The 15217-nt window shown below is 42.5% G+C and overlaps 1 long non-coding RNA gene across 2 annotated transcripts; it reads left to right on the plus strand.

Annotated features, from left to right (window-relative positions):
- Positions 1 to 3021: 3021 nt before the first annotated feature.
- Positions 3022 to 7407, plus strand: LOC123096625 (uncharacterized). 2 transcript variants are annotated; one of them, XR_006446664.1, is made up of 4 exons: positions 3022 to 5209; positions 6020 to 6125; positions 6308 to 6675; positions 6871 to 7407. It is a non-coding gene; the product is annotated as an uncharacterized lncRNA (long non-coding RNA). The 2 variants fall into 2 exon arrangements; XR_006446663.1 differs by having other exon boundaries at positions 6020 to 6675.
- Positions 7408 to 15217: the final 7810 nt, after the last annotated feature.

Below are 15217 nucleotides of genomic sequence, written 5' to 3' on the forward strand. Positions count from 1 at the left end.
GCTTCGGGGACTACTGTCGGAGTAAATGGCCACGGGTAGCCTAACCGACTGCCCCTGGTTCTTCTGAAAAAATTATCAGGCCTTTGGGCCTCCAAGCACTCCAAGCATTGGGCCGCCTTCCCTGGCCGGCTACCTCTAAAGCCGACTCCCGGAAGGCGACCCAGCCTCAGCAACCTCTCCCCAGGACAACTACGGGGTGGCCGACTCCGGGAAGCCGGCCAAGAAGAGCGCCGACTCCAAGAAGCCGGCCGAGACCACAACCACCAAAGCTACACCCACATAACGGTGACAAGACGGGGTGTGGCCATAGTGCGGCCCACTACCCCCAAGGCCCGAGGCAGGCATGGCCACAAGAGGCCGTACGGGATGGCCGTCTCCCGTTCGGCTCGGCACTGTAGCCATGCCAGCCTCAACGTCATCCACGACCGACTCCTGTACGGCCTGCGGGCGGCGGGCCCCTTCTGCCAGAGAGAGGCGCAAAGGCGGCCCGGCCTCCCCCAGTCGGCCGGGGGTGTAGCCGGCCCCCAGAAGCCGGCTACTCCCTTCCTCGAAGTAGGAGCCCCATTAAGAAGACAAGACGAGGTGAGGCTACAGTGAGAGCCCTCAAGGCGGCACACTGTAGCCACGCTTACCTCGACAAAGCCCTCGTCATTAGAGGCGAGGCTACAGTAAGCAGCCACCGACAAGACCCTAGGCGGTGGGGCCGGCCTGTCGGCCAAGAGGCCGGCAGCCGGCGGGACCCACCAGTCGGCGGGCCCCAACAGCCGGCGGAGAAGCCGGCGAGTGTAGACACTGACGGCTGGGACCAGAGCCCAGCCGGATTACAATTGTACCCCCGGGGGGTAGGCCTATATAAACCCCCCGGAGCACCCACGCAAAGGGTTGGCTTCTGAACATAGCACACACACCATAGAGATAGAGAGAAGCAAGAGCTAGCCTTGTTCTTCTTCTCCCTTGAACCCAACAGCTCTAGGAGCGATTGTAGCTACCTTTCCTTGATCTAGTGATCATGCGGAGACCCCGCAGAGCAGGACTAGGGGTGTTATCTCCTCGGAGAGCCCCGAACCTGGGTAAGATCCGCCGGCGTGCATGTCTTCGCCTCATCCCGTTTCCAGGCACCGGCGATGTTTTATTGGCACCTACAATGATAAGCCATCCGTTGGCATATGTCGCACCAACCACCCGACATTCATCATGTAACAGTCATAACATAGGGTGACACAGAACTAGCTCCAATTCATCAATGTAATGTAGGCATGTATTCCGAATATAGTCATACGTGCTTATGGAAAAGAACTTGCATGACATCTTTTGTCCTACCCTCCCGTGGCAGCAGGGTCCTAGTGGAAACTAAGGGATATTAAGGCCTCCTTTTAATAGAGTACCAGACCAAAGCATTAACACATAGTGAATACATGAACTCCTCAAACTATGGTCATCACCGGGAGTGGTCCCGATTATTGTCACTTCGGGATTGCCGGATCATAACACATAGTAGGTGACTATAGACTTGCAAGATAGGATCAAGAACTCACATATATTCATGAAAACATAATAGGTTCATTTCTGAAATCATGGCACTCGGGCCCTAGTGACAAGCATTAAGCATAGCAAAGTCATAGCAACATCAATCTCAGAACATAGTGGATACTAGGGATCAAACCCTAACAAAACTAACTCGATTACATGATAAATCTCATCCAACCCATCACCATCCAGCAAGCCTACGATGGAATTACTCACGCACGGCGGTGAGCATCATGAAATTGGTGATGGAGGATGGTTGATTATGACGACGGCGACGGATCCCCCTCTCCGGAGCCCCGAACGGACTCCAGATCAGCCCTCCCGAGAGAGTTTAGGGCTTGGCGTCGGCTCCATATTGTAAAACGTGATGAATCTTTCTTTCTGATTTTTTCTCCCCGAACACGAATATATGGAGTTGGAGTTGAGGTCGGTGGAGCTCCAGGGGGCCCACGAGGCAGGGGGCGTGCCCAGGGGGGCAGGCGCGCCCCCCACCCTCGTGGAAAGGGTGTGGGCCCCCTGGCCTTAATTCTTTCGTCAATATTTTTTATTATTTCAAAAAATAATCTCCGTGAAGTTTCAGGTCATTCCGGGAACTTTTGTTTCTGCACAAAGATAACACCATGGCAATTCTGCTGAAAACAACGTGAGTCCGAGTTAGTTTCATTCAAATCATGCAAGTTAGAGTCCAAAACAAGGGCAAAAGTGTTTGGAAAAGTAGATACGACGGAGACGTATCAACTCCCCCAAGTTTAAACCTTCGCTTGTCCTCAAGCAATTCAGTTGGCAAACTGAAAGTGATAAAGAAAAACTTTTACAAACTCTGTTTGCTCTTATTGTTCTAAATATGTAAAGCCAACATTCAAGTTTTCAGCAAAGTTTATGAACTAACCATATTCACAATAACTCTCAGGTCTCATGTTTACTCATATCAATGGCATAATCAACTAGCGAGCAATAATAATAAATCTTGGATGACAACACTTTCTCAAAACAATCATAATATGGTAGAACAAGATGGTATCTCGCTAGCCCTTTCTGAGATCGCAAAACATAAATGCAGAGCACCTTTAAAGATTAAGGACTGACTAAACATTGTAATTCATGGTAAAAGAGATCCACTCATAGTCATACCCAATATAAATCTTTACCTACTAATAAACCAGCTATTGCTTCTGGTCGTACGTCGTCGACGATTTTGCAAAATAGTCCCTGTGTTTTTTATATACCCAATATAAATGCAGAGCACCTTTAAAGATTAAGGACTGACTAAACATTGTAATTCATGGTAAAAGAGATCCACTCATAGTCATACCCAATATAAATCTTTACCCGTGTGGTCGTACGTCATCGACGATTTTGCAAAATAGTCCCTGTGTTTTTTTAGTAATTGAACCCGCAGTCCCTCTTTAAGTGGATGTGAGAAAACGTTTTGTTTTTTTACAAAAAAACCCCGTGTTTGTAAGAATTCAACCCGCGATTCCTTCCTCAGTTTCATCTTATCCACACACTCCCTCTTCCTTTCCAGCCGCGGCGGAGCAGGAGAAGTTGGGGGCGGAGCAGGAGCGGGGAGGGCGAGAAGGAGAGTAGCAGCGAGTGCGGGAGCAGGCGCCCAGAGACGGAGAGCGAGGAGAGGAGCAGGTCGAGCGGGAAGCAGAGGCGGTGGCGCTGGAGGAAGGGGAGCAGTGCGAAGGCGAGCGGCAGGGACATGTCGCTGGCGGCGAGGCCCCGGTGCAGAGCGTGCCACTCGTGCGAGGTGCGACGGCACGGCGGAGTAGGACGCGGCGAGGCGACGCTTGGGAGCTGGCATGGAGGGCGGAGGAGACGGCGAGGTGAGAGAGGCGATGGAGGAGGGGTCGGAGAGGTAGGCAAGCAGTGGCTCGAAGTCATAGCGGCTGGCGGGGCCGGCGGCGGAGACGGAGACCGAGGAGGTGGTGCAGCTGGGTATGGGGAGGCGGAGGCGCTGGCGCTGGTGGCTGTCTGCCGCTGCCAGTCCTCTCCGGGCTCCTCCGCCGTATCCTTCTCAATCTCCGATGTTTTTCTCCCGTGTCGTGATTTGGATGGACAATTGGAGGTCGTGTCCTTGTCCAACACCAAGCAATGGAGTGCCCGACCCGGATTTCAGTTGCCTGCTATAAGAATGAAGGGCCCTCGGCCAGAATCTCCATCAGGTTGCGTCCTTGTACCATAAGCTCCATCAAAGCCCGTTGCAATTTTCGACGAAACGTCCAATGTCGTCGCCGAGTTCACCGGAGGAAGAAGCGCCGAGTTCGCCGGAGGAACAAGAACATCCGTCCATCCGTCCAATGTAGCCTGACTCGGCTACACCAGAGGTTTGTATCCCCTTGATATTCACTGGATGGAATCCCATGTTTTACATATAATTCTATCCCCTGGCTCTGTATGCGATTCTGTTCTTACTTCAGTTATGAAATAGCTTTGTAGTTTTATGTGGTGAAAGTTTTAGAGGCTGTTGATAGCTTTCGAAAGGTACTAAGTTTGTGCAATTCAGCATAATGATTATGAAGACATCGCCAAATAACAGTTCCGTTGTTCTAGGATTTTCAGTCCAAGCAGATTTATGTTTTGCAAGAATTAATGGCGACTTTAGTTTAGCCTGGCTGGATTAAGGGACAATACTTAATTTTGTGTTGTAGTATATATGTACTTTGTTGTTTGCTCAACGAATTATATTATATCAATATCAATAAGCCGACATTGTTCAGGCCTTATTTTTTAGCTATCCCCTTGACCCCTGTTTCAGTTATTTTTCTGTCCCCTGTCTTGCTGGCGAGCCCGTGCGTGGCTACTGTTGTTGCTCGCGCGCCCGTACGCGTCCCTGATCCTACCTAATTATTCATCGCCAAGGATGAGACGATTTTAGTTGCCATGGATCATATAGATAGGCCCTGTCCATCTTGATCTCGATTGAATCTGATTGGATGAGCATGAATTATTTGGTTCTGCAGTCCAGGTAAAAATATGCCACACAAGCTGGCTTTTGTCTGTAGAATAAGCATAATTTTTAACTGCCATGAGCGCGTCTACTAGATCGATTTGTGTTAAACAAACTTACTTGGTTAAGTGCAGGAATGTCTAGCGAATTATATTCAGGAACCTTTTGACTTTTCAATCCTCGCAAATAACCTTGCTAAGTTAAACTCATAATTACCTCGCTCTTGTATGAGATAATAGTATGGAGTAGAACCATATGCATCTTGATCTGGATTGAATCTGATTGGGTGAGCATGAATATTCGGTTCTGGAGTGCAGGTCGAAAGACACATGCTGGTTTTTGTCTGGCCAGTTATATTCAGCAACTTTTCTGACCTGTCAATCCTCGCAAAAGAACCTTGCTAAACTTACAATTACTTCTCTTGTGCCAGATAACACTATGAAGTAGAGCCATATGTTGCTGGTGACTGAAATTGGTTCTGTCGTAATTGGCTGATTGCTTCAGTTTATCAGTCTAGCTAAGAGTTTGTTTTCTGCGAATGGTTTAGCATGGCTGAGTAATATGTGTTTACTTCACTAATTCATAAGAATTATTTTCTCTTGCCAGCTTCAGCTGCAGCAGCATCTTGCCTGCATCATATATTTTGTATTATGTTATTGTGGTCATGCTGATTCTGAATTTCTCCGTACTGCCGACTTTGCCGGAATTACGTCCGCCTGTGTAGCCAAGGTACGTGGTTCAAACTGCTCAAGCAGTATTGATTTGGAGTTGTTTTGGTCAAGCGTCTAAACTAAACCATGCTACTGCACAGTAGCCAAAATTCAGTCTAAACTGAACCATGCTACGACACAGCAGCCAAAATTCAATCAGTTTGTTCTCCTGTGATCAGAAGCGGCTAAACTGAACCATGATACTATGCAATAGCCCAAAGTTTGACTAATAGATATGAGTATCATCATATAATTTTTGTTTGATATTTCAAGAATAAGTAATAGGTAACCAGCAATGTTGTTTGCAGTGTGACAGATGTCGCTGATAAGTTCCAGTACCACTTCCTGTGATGCAGTATTGTTTGCTTTTTAAAGTTTTTAATATTCTTTGCTAAAGCCGAGCTTGCTTCTCATATACTTGTTTGTGAACAGTTCCTACATCACTAGAACCAAAATTCAGCAGAGTGAATGAGACGTAGTAAAGCTAATAGTGTCTGCAGGATTATTTCCTACATCCAGAAAAGGGAAATATCCTTAGAAGACAGCAGTTGAAATGGCGTCGAATAGCTTTCATTTTGTAGTTCTAAAAGTGTGCTGCACAATGCTATTTTGTTAATTGCGCCCTATTCAATCAAAACCTGAAAATTCCTATTTATCATTAATAAATCATGTTGTTGCTACTTTGTTAATAAATCATGCGCTTCTTAATTCTTTGTGTACGGCTTGCTGTCAAAACACTAAACATAACTTTTTTTGATTAATTCAGTCAAGCCATCCTTATTGTTCTGTAATGTGCGAAACTCATAACTTTTTCTGATGCATTCTTCAGGTTGAGAACTGATGATGGACGACGTAAAAACTGTTAAAGAGGAGATTAAAGGATGGAAGATGGCAGCAGAGGAGGAGGCTGAAGCTGGTAGATCAATTGAGCAAGAGTACCTCACTCATGTGCATTTATAATTAGCTTTTCCAAATTAATAGATAGTTTCTGTCAAGATTAATACATGTTGTTTGATTCACTGTTTGATTGAAGTCCATATTTGATTACACGTTCACACAATTTGCAATGTTGTTTCAACAAACTAACAGTGTAAGGTTTAACTTCTTTTTATTGCAGAAAATGGATGACAACACTTAATCGATCATTGTTGAGGATTTTGAAACCTGACCTTCATAAAGAAAGCAAAATGTTCTGAATCGGGTGTTTTGAAATGGAGGTTTAACTTTATTTGTAAGGCCCGCTCGGTACATCCACCCTGAGGCATCACCATCTACATGGTGGAAGAGGTTCGACACTGTGGACATCAGCGGCGATGTTGTTTCCAATACGCAGAAAGTGCACGACTTCGGTGAGGGTGCGCAAGGTTTCTGCATGTCCCTCAAGTTCCTGCCCCCATACCGTCGCTCTCGCCAACCACAGCCGGAAGCTTGGAACCATGGCCTGCTCTAAACGAGTCTCCATCTGATGTATGGTACTTTGCCAAGGTAAATTTAGTTATTTTCATACATCTTCAGAATTGAGCATAGTTGATGTTTATGTTCAATTGATGTTGATTAATGTATATCTTTTGATTATTTATAGAGAAATACCGAATTCTTAGTCCAGTGGTAGAAGGTGTATGTCAGGTCTTACCGTCTTAGGCTCCTAGCTCATCTTGCTTTAATCTGAAATCATATCAGGTCAAGGAGTAGCTTCCCGCAAAAAAAAGGGTTCAAGGAGTAGCACTAGCACCTCTGAAGCAGCAACAAAAGGATCAAAACCACATTCTTCAGCATCCTACTCGGCAAAAAAAAAGGCGAAAAGACTGACTTCCAGAAAAAAACATGAAGAATTCTTCCAAGCACCAGACTGAGACAGATTCCTTGAGACGTGCGCTTGATAATATCAGGTGGTCAGGTTCTTTTCTAAGTTGAGGTAGGGTTGCCTCTTCAATCTGTGATATTCAAATGAGAGGGAAAATGAATATATAGAGGAATATAATTAGAATACATTATTAACAACCTCCAAATTTTTATCATGTCTCATGGCCAGTTCAATACTTCTTTCTTAATGCAACGACTGATATATGGTTGTTTTCCATGGCTATGTTAGTAAACTTTTATGCAAATTTATATTACTCTCTTATTCTCTAATGATTATACTGGGATGCTCATTTGAACAGATTTAATATGCACTAGGAGCTCTCAAAAGAAAAAAAATGTATGAGCAAATTTATATATCGTAACACTGGTATTTGTATCGCAAATAAGATTTGTAATCTTCATCACTTTAGCTCTTAATATGTTGTCATTCATTGCAACTACATCACACACGCATGGAGGGACAGAGAATATAAGTCGCGACACGGGTGGGATGCCATGTTGAAATAGAGAATGTAGACCGAGTGTGCAAGGTGGTCTTACGTCACGCTTACTGGGTCAGAAGCGTGTGATGTTTTTTCTCCCATTGCAACGTTGGTGCTGGGTGGTGGCTGTTGGGCGCATGAGAAGGATGATGCAGGCAGAGTGCTAGGTCGATGTATGGAGAATTTAAGAACTGAGTGGTGGAAAGGGAATTCTCGATTGGATGGAGTGCCTGTTGCTACTGCTTTTCTTAAACGATGCGATGTCACTGCTGCTAGATGTCGATCTCCTTTTTTTTTGCGTAGAGCTCGATGTCGATCTCTGCTAGCATACAATTTACTTCGCTGCTATTTAAGCCTGCCATATCTTAATATTAATTATGAATACATTAGTAGTTTCAGTACTTAAAAGACGTGTGACTGGAATATTGGAAAGATTTGTTCAAAAAAATATTGAAAAGAAATGCTATTTCTTAAGGGAAAACATATTTAGGGCTCACCTATGGACTACTTGATCATCAATATATTCCTAGAGTCTGGATGTTCCTCATGCCGTTGATGAGATAGAGAGGAGGGACGGACGAAGAGTTGAGAGAGTACGACAATGGTGCATCCTGCTCGAACTGGGTCTGGAAGAGGGGTTGCGTCCTATTTCGTGTCATGTCATCTCCCCCTCTGTCATATCATCTCACCCGCAACTCTGCATGTCCTAATCCTGATCCTATTCGAGCCCTCATGATGGTGAAGGGAAGTAGCCGTAACTCTTTACTAATGGGTTGTCTTATCTTTGAAGTGGTGAAGTATAAAATATGAATTCATGATAAGACGAGGAAGAATACAACAGATTGAGAGATAGAGCTCAGTATTTCACCATGATAGATAAACTCTTAAATATCACGCAATCCCTGAAATTTACTTCATACCTGTTGCAACGCACGGGTTCTTTTGCTAAACTGTTAACTTCTATTAAAAGTAAGGAAATTCCCACTTTTAATTATATTATCAACATGTATTTAAAATGGATATAAAAATGATGCACAACGGCACATTTAGCAGGTTATGCCATTTTACCGCCCGGTGCAACGCACGGGCATTTGTACTAGTTAATAGTAATGGATGCAAATGACAGCGGTGCTCTCCAGCTGATGCTTTTTAATAAGAGGGTGATGACTCAACATAAAAGTAAATAGATAGGCCCTTCACAGAGGGAAGCAGGGATTAGTAGAGGTGCCAGAGCTCGATTTTGAAATAGAGATAAATAATATTTTGAGCGGTATACTTTCATTGTCAACATAACAACCAAGAGATGGCGATATCTTCCATGCTACACACATTATAGACGGTTCCCAAACAGAATGGTAAAGTTTATACTCCCCCTCCACCAACAAGCATCAAACCATGGCTTGCTAGAAACAACGAGTGCCTGCAACTAACAACAGTCCCAGGCAAGTTTTGTTTGCAATTATTTTGATTTGATTTGCATAAAGCATGGGACTGGGCATCCTGGTGACCAGCCATTTTCACGTGAGTGAGGAGCGGAGTCCACTCCTCTTGAGAATAACCCGCCTAACATGGAAGATACAGACAGTCCTAGTTGATACATGAGCTATTCGAGCATACAAAACAGAATTTCATTTGAAGGTTTAGAGTTTGGCACATACAAATTTACTTGGAACGGCAGGTAAATACCGCATATAGGAAAGTATGGTGGACTCATATGTCATAACTTTGGGGTTTAAGGAATTGGATGCACAAGCAGTATTCCCTCTTAGTACAAGTGAAGGCTTGAAAGAGACTGGGAAGCGGCCAACTAGAGAGCGACAACAGTCGTGAACATGCATCAAAATTAATGAACATCGAGTGCAAGCATAAGTAGGATATAATCCACCATGAACATAAATATCGTGAAGGCTATGTTGATTTGTTTCAACTACATGTGTCAACATGTGCCAAGTCAAGTCACTTGAATCATTCAAAGGAGGATACCACCCCATCATACCACATCATAACCATTTTAATAGCATCTTGGCACGCAAGGTAAACCATTATAAGCTCCTAGCTAATTAAGCATGGCATAAGTAACTATAATCTCTAGTTGTCATTGCAAACATGTTTATTTATAATAGGCTGAATCAGGAACGATGAACTAATCCTATTTACAAAAACAAGAGAGGTCGAGTTCATACCGACTTCTCTCATCTCAATCAATCCATCATATATCGTCATAATTGCCTTTCACTTGCACGACCGAACGATGTGAATAATAATAATAGTGCACGTGCATTGGACTAAGCTGGAATCTGCGAGCATTCAATAAACAAGAGAAGACAAGGCAATATGGGCTCTTGGTTAAATCAACAATAATGCATATAAGAGCCACTTCAACATTTTCATTATGGTCTTCTCCTATCGACCCCTAAAGAAAAAAAGGAAACAAAATTATTTACACGGGAAAGCTCCCAACAAGCAAAAGAAGAACAGGAAATATTTTTGGGTTTTCTTTTAATTATTACTACTACAGGCAAGAAAGTAAACTAGCTAAACGCTAGAACTAATTTTTTTGGTTTTCTTAAGATTTTTCAAACACACAAGAAGAAAGCAAGAAAAAAAAACTAGCATGGATATTACAATGAAAAAGTATGAGCACCGACAACTAGCAGTGAGTGTGTAAACATAAATGTAATGTCGGTGAGAGATACGTACTCCCCCAAGCTTAGGCTTTTGGCCTAAGTTGGTCTATTGCCACGGCTGGCCTGGCGGATATCCAAAGTTATAGCTGGGGTCGTACTGAGATGCAGCAGTTATTGCATCATGGGCTGCAGCTTGGAGGCGAGCTATCTCAGCCCTCCTCTCGTACTCGTTCGCCTCCTCCCTGGTTATGAAATATCTCCCTTTCGCCTGAAAGTCAAAGAAAGTAGGAGCAGGGAGAGCGACGTGATAGGTGCGTCGTCTGTCAAAGATTAGTCGGTACTGGAAGAACTGACCGTTCCCCTCAACAAAACGATGACGAACCATAGCCTCATAATCTAAATAAACAGGAGGCAACTCAATATCATACTCACGTATGGGTATATTAAGAAAATTAGCTAAACAGGCTGGATAAATTCCATCAAAGAAATCTCCATTAAAATCTATTATTATGCAACCTACGTGCAACAATGGCTCCCAAATTATAATGTTTATCTCCTAATACAGCACTCCTGAGAACACTGAGGTCGGGGACACACATGTGGCATGCTTCATCCTTACCATTTATGCACCTACCTATGAAGAGAGCAAAATAATGTATAGCAGGAAAATGAATGCTCCCTATGGTGACACACAAATTTGCAATGCATAAAGCACTAGAACAAAAACTAATTGGACCACTGGAGGAGTCACATACCAAGGAACAATCCCCCAAAGCAGTTTTGTGAGAGGTGCTTTGAGCAAGGAGATCGAAAATCGCAGCAAAATGAGCTAGAACTTGTGCTTGAGCTGGTTGGTGATTTTTTTGGGAGGAAGGAGTGTGTGGGTGCAGGAATAAGTGGAGGGGAGCCACCATGGGCCACAAGGCAGGGGGGCGCGCCCTGGACCCTCGTGGCCAGGTCTTTGCTCCCCCTGCTGTGTTCTCAGTGCCAGATATTCTCAAATATTCCACAAAAAAATCATATTTCATTTTTGGGGTATTTTTTATTGCACGGATAATTAAGAAAACTGACAGAAAATACTATTTTTGCTTTATTTCAACTAAATAACAGAAAGTAAAAGGAGGGTACAAAAGGTTGTGCCTTCTAACTTCATCCATCTCATGCTCATCAAAAGGAATTCACTAACAAGGTTGATCAGGTCTTGTTAACAAACTCATTCCGAAGCGCATGAAACCGGAGAAATTTCGAATAACACTATGTTACCTCAACGGGGATATGCACATCCCCAATAATAAGAATATTTCTTCTTGACAGTAGGTAGAGGAAATTCAAAACCTCCAAAAATAATCGATGGAATTTTTCCAATAGAGTTGATACTATGAACTTGAGGTTGTTTCCTCGGAAAGTGTACCGTATGCTCATTGCCATTAACATGAAAAGTGACATTGCCTTTGTTGCAATTAATAACAGCCCCTGCAGTATTCAAAAAGGGTCTTCCAAGAATAATAGACATACTATCGTCCTCGGGAATATCAAGAATAACAAAGTCTGCTAAAATAGTAACATTTGCAACCACAACAGGCACATCCTCACAAATACCGACAGGTATAGCAGTTGATTTATCAGCCATTTGTAGAGATATTTCAGCAGCTGTCAACTTATTCAAGTCAAGTCTATGATATAAAGAGAGAGGCATAACACTAACACCGGCTCCAAGATCACATAAAGCAGTTCTAACATAATTTCTTTTAATGGAGCATGGTATAGTGGGTACTCCTGGATCTCCTAGTTTCTTAGGTATTCCACCCTTGAAAGTATAATTAGCAAGCATGGTGGAAATTTCAGCTTCCGGTATCTTTCTTTTATTAGTAACATTTTCTTTCATATACTTAGCATAAGGATTCATTTTGAGCATATCAATCAAACGCATATGCAAGAAGATAGGTCTAATCATTTCAGCAAAGCGCTCAAAATCCTCATCATCCTTTTTCTTGGATGGTTTAGGAGGAAAGGGCATGGGTTTCTGAACCCAAGGTTCTCTTTCCTTACCGTGTTTCCTAGCAACAAAGTCTCTCTTATCATAACATTGATTCTTTGATTGTGGGTTATCAAGATCAACAGCAGGTTCAGCTTCTACATCATTATCATTGCTAGGTTGAGCATCAACATGAACATTATCATTAACATTATCTCTAGGTTCATGTTCATTACCAGATTGTGTTTTAACATCAGAGATAGAAATATCATTGGGATTCTCAGGTGTGTCTACAACAGGTTCACTAGAAGCATGCAAAGTCATATCATTTTTCCTTTTCTTCTTTTTAGAAGGACTAGGTGCATCAATATTATTTCTCTGAGAATCCTGCTCAATTCTCTTAGGATGGCCTTCAGGATACAGAGGTTCCTGAGTCATTTTACCAGTTCTAGTAGCCACTCTAACAGCAAAATCATTATTCTTACTATTTAATTCATTGAGCAAATCATTCTAAGCTTTAAGTACTTGATCTACTTGAGTGGTAACCATAGAAGCATGTTTACTAATGAGTTTAAGTTGACCTTTAACTCTAGACATATAATCACCCAAGTGCTCAATCATATAAGCATTGTGTTTTAATTGTCTACCAACATAAGCATTGAAGTTTTCTTGCTTAACCATAAAATCATCAAACTCATCTAAGCATTGGCTAGCAAATTTAGTGGGAGGGATTTCAGCTTTATCATATCCATAGAGAGAATTTACCTTTACTACCTGTGTCGGTTATCAAGACTGTGTACTTCTTCAACAGGTAATGGATTAAAATCATGTATTTCTTCAACAGGCGGTAAATTAAGTGTTGGGGAACATAGTAATTTCCAAAATTTTCCTACGCACACGCAAGATCATGGTGATGCATAGCTGTAACACCCACGATGATCATGAAAATATGGAAGTCTTCTGAAGCGTCGGTCTCGGGGCGTTACAACACTCCACCACTACGAGAGGATCTCGACCCGAGATCTAGGATGGCACCGGAAAGAAACGGAAGGGGAAGAGGTAAAACAAATTGCTTCTTTGACAAACGAGTGAAACCAAAGAACCTTGAGAGGTCGCAAAGCTTGAGGAAATGACACAACGGAGATGAACAAAATTTAAAACACTCCGTTCAGCAAGAGGAACAATGAACATTGCGAGAACCTTTGTAGGTTGAAGAATATGAAACGAGAGCTTAACGGATCACAAGGAATATGAAAGCACACCGGTAGAAAAGAGAAACAAGGAACACCATGTGAACTTTGGAGTTTGCAAAGCTATGAATGACGAGAACAATGGACGAGAAGTACATGCAAGCACTCCGGTTGAAACGAGATGTACAAGGAACGATAATGATCAATTACGATAACGCTCCGGTTGGAAAATGGAAGGGGTACAATATGGACTTGGCAAAATGAAAGCACTTGGATGAGACTCCGGTTAGAAGAGGAATGATAGACATCAACACTCCGGTTAAAACAAGATAAAGAAGGAATGAGAATGATATAATTTGGGCAGCACTCCGACTGTAAATGGAAGGAATTGAACATGATCTTGACAAGATGAGAGGATACTCGATGAAATTAACAACACATTGCCTCCGGTACCAATGAAAGAATGGCACAAGGGGTAAGAAAGATTTCAGACAGCACTCCGGTTGAGGAAGGAGGCAAAACTAGATAAAATGAGAGAACTCGAATGAAAACACGACACTCCGGCTAAACGGATAAGAAAGGAAAAAATTACATGATCTTGACAAAACAAGATGATTGGTCGAAGAGAGCAACATCACAATGCCTCCGGGACGAACGAATAGAAGATAGATCGTCGGAATAAGATAACGGAGAAGAAAATGACAACTTCTGCCACAAATGAACTTGGAAAGCATCCTTCCAAGAAGGTTAAACGGAGTTGTTGGAAAAAACCAACAACAAAAGGATATGATCCTCGTGGGCTTATGGAGACATCTCAAAACATGAGGTGAAAATTCTGCCACTAACGAAAAACCACAGATTGGATTGATATCAACAAGGAGACGAGAAACTTATTTCACCGGGAGGACAATTGAAGAACTTGGGTAATTTATAAGCACCATAATAGCAACATTCCTTAGGGAAGGCTTTAGGTGAAACATGACACAAGATAAATCCAACGAAGAGATTGGTGGATTTAAAATATCTCATTCTTGACAACATGTGAAACATGAAACGCGAACTCAAATTGTCAAGAATGACATAACACCACCTCAAATGATAAGGTAGAACGAATTGCACTTTATAATGCAAGAATGCTTGAGCTCCAACAAGAATCTTGAAGAACACTTCGAGAATGAATTAAATCCTTGATGAACCACCATGTATAGCCTCCATGAAGAACTCCGGTAATAAAAGTATGATAAAAGAAAGAGGAGTTGAAAACACAAGGTGAGACCTTGCAGTGATAAGATGAAGCTTTGAAATGATATAATTGAAATAACTTGGAGCTCCGGAAAGAAAGATGAACAAATGAAAACAAGAATTTTGATGAACCTCCGGAATAAGGAATTGAATTTACTCGATGAAACAAGAATAAGAATTACATTATGCTCATCCTTCACCAATTAAATTGATGACAAGCGATGGATTTGGCATACTACTTATTCTCGTAGAAAGGATTAAGATAGATATTGCGCAAACTAGTGAAGGTCTTCATCGAAACACCGGTAGGATTGAAACAACGAATAAATTGATATGATAACGAAGGAAGAGAAATCTTGAACGAACCACCGTAAGAATTGGAAATGAAAGTAGCAAAGGCACAATTCACCGGAAAGAATTAGAAAATGAATGAAGATACTTGACAGAATTTAGATACACGAGAACGAAGAGATCATGAACTGATTAGAGGATATTTGAGTGGTGCCCGGAAGAATATGGAGATGAACGAAGAGACATCAATTTAGAATAATTGGAGAATGAGGCTGAAAACTTAGAACGAAGAAATCTTCTGAAATGATGGCCTTCGGAGAATCAAACTGAAAAGACTCCTGAAATGCTCCAGATGGG

The sequence above is a fragment of the Triticum aestivum genome, chromosome 4D (genome assembly GCF_018294505.1).
Source record: "Triticum aestivum cultivar Chinese Spring chromosome 4D, IWGSC CS RefSeq v2.1, whole genome shotgun sequence".
Classification (NCBI taxonomy): domain Eukaryota; kingdom Viridiplantae; phylum Streptophyta; class Magnoliopsida; order Poales; family Poaceae; genus Triticum; species Triticum aestivum.